We start from the raw sequence: 2,070 nt of genomic DNA on the forward strand, positions 1-2,070 counted from the left end.
TCAGCGGGTTACCCCGACCTTTCGGCCTAGGAAGACACGCTGATTCCTTCAGTGTAGCGCGCGTGCGGCCCAGAACATCTAAGGGCATCACAGACCTGTTATTGCTCAATCTCGTGCGGCTAGAAGCCGCCTGTCCCTCTAAGAAGAAAAGTAATCGCTGACAGCACGAAGGATGTCACGCGACTAGTTAGCAGGCTAGAGTCTCGTTCGTTATCGGAATTAACCAGACAAATCGCTCCACCAACTAAGAACGGCCATGCACCACCACCCACCGAATCAAGAAAGAGCTATCAATCTGTCAATCCTTCCGGTGTCCGGGCCTGGTGAGGTTTCCCGTGTTGAGTCAAATTAAGCCGCAGGCTCCACTCCTGGTGGTGCCCTTCCGTCAATTCCTTTAAGTTTCAGCTTTGCAACCATACTTCCCCCGGAACCCAAAAGCTTTGGTTTCCCGGAGGCTGCCCGCCGAGTCATCGGAGGAACTGCGGCGGATCGCTGGCTGGCATCGTTTATGGTTAGAACTAGGGCGGTATCTGATCGCCTTCGAACCTCTAACTTTCGTTCTTGATTAATGAAAACATACTTGGCAAATGCTTTCGCTTCTGTTCGTCTTGCGACGATCCAAGAATTTCACCTCTAACGTCGCAATACGAATGCCCCCGCCTGTCCCTATTAATCATTACCTCGGGTTCCGAAAACCAACAAAATAGAACCGAGGTCCTATTCCATTATTCCATGCACACAGTATTCAGGCGGGCTTGCCTGCTTTAAGCACTCTAATTTGTTCAAAGTAAACGTGCCGGCCCACCGAGACACTCACTCAAGAGCACCCTGGTAGGATTGCAACGGGGTCCGCCTCGGGACGCACGAGCACGCACGAGGCGCGTCGCACGCCTTCAGCTCGCCCCACCGGCAGGACGTCCCACGATACATGCCAGTTAAACACCGACGGGCGGTGAACCAACAGCGTGGGACACAAATCCAACTACGAGCTTTTTAACCGCAACAACTTTAATATACGCTATTGGAGCTGGAATTACCGCGGCTGCTGGCACCAGACTTGCCCTCCAATAGATACTCGTTAAAGGATTTAAAGTGTACTCATTCCGATTACGGGGCCTCGGATGAGTCCCGTATCGTTATTTTTCGTCACTACCTCCCCGTGCCGGGAGTGGGTAATTTGCGCGCCTGCTGCCTTCCTTGGATGTGGTAGCCGTTTCTCAGGCTCCCTCTCCGGAATCGAACCCTGATTCCCCGTTACCCGTTACAACCATGGTAGGCGCAGAACCTACCATCGACAGTTGATAAGGCAGACATTTGAAAGATGCGTCGCCGGTACGAGGACCGTGCGATCAGCCCAAAGTTATTCAGAGTCACCAAGGCAAACGGACCGGACGAGCCGACCGATTGGTTTTGATCTAATAAAAGCGTCCCTTCCATCTCTGGTCGGGACTCTGTTTGCATGTATTAGCTCTAGAATTACCACAGTTATCCAAGTAACGTGGGTACGATCTAAGGAACCATAACTGATTTAATGAGCCATTCGCGGTTTCACCTTAATGCGGCTTGTACTGAGACATGCATGGCTTAATCTTTGAGACAAGCATATGACTACTGGCAGGATCAACCAGGGAGCTGCGTCAACTAGAGCTGAGCAGCCGGCCGCCCGGGAGTGTGTCCCGGGGGCCCGCGCGAACACGCAAGCGTCCGCTCAATTATTCTGCAAACAGGAGGAGGCTGAGCTCCCCTGCACCATACACCTCGAAACCCTCTCAGGTCCCGGCGGCGCGCAGCGCCGTCCTAAGTACTTGGTCGGGTTCGAGAGAGGCGCAATCGCCCGGGGTTTGGCGAGTAGACGCTTTAGGTGCGACCACCCGTGCTCCCAACTGAGCTTGCCGCTGCCGACAGAGGCCCGGGAGCGTGCTGTCGTGGCATTGCCGGCGGGAGACAACACGCGCCACCTACGGTGACCGGCAGCTCCAACGCCAGCGCCACAGAAGGACAAAAGCCCCACTTGGGTGCCGAAGCGAACTCTCCCAGCACAGCGCACGCGCCAACACGTCCGCACAGCTG

General features: G+C 54.7%; 1 non-coding gene across 1 annotated transcript in view; it reads right to left on the reverse strand.

The window, feature by feature from the left end:
* Window positions 1-1,631, reverse strand: part of LOC126444913 (small subunit ribosomal RNA) — a 1,910-nt gene extending 279 nt beyond the window's left edge. The window contains exon 1 of the ribosomal RNA XR_007582837.1: window positions 1-1,631. This exon is cut by the window's left edge and continues 279 nt beyond it. This is a non-coding gene — a ribosomal RNA (small subunit ribosomal RNA).
* Between the last annotated feature and the right edge of the window lie 439 nt (window positions 1,632-2,070).

This window comes from Schistocerca serialis, unplaced genomic scaffold (genome assembly GCF_023864345.2).
Source record: "Schistocerca serialis cubense isolate TAMUIC-IGC-003099 unplaced genomic scaffold, iqSchSeri2.2 HiC_scaffold_312, whole genome shotgun sequence".
Lineage (NCBI taxonomy): Eukaryota > Metazoa > Arthropoda > Insecta > Orthoptera > Acrididae > Schistocerca > Schistocerca serialis.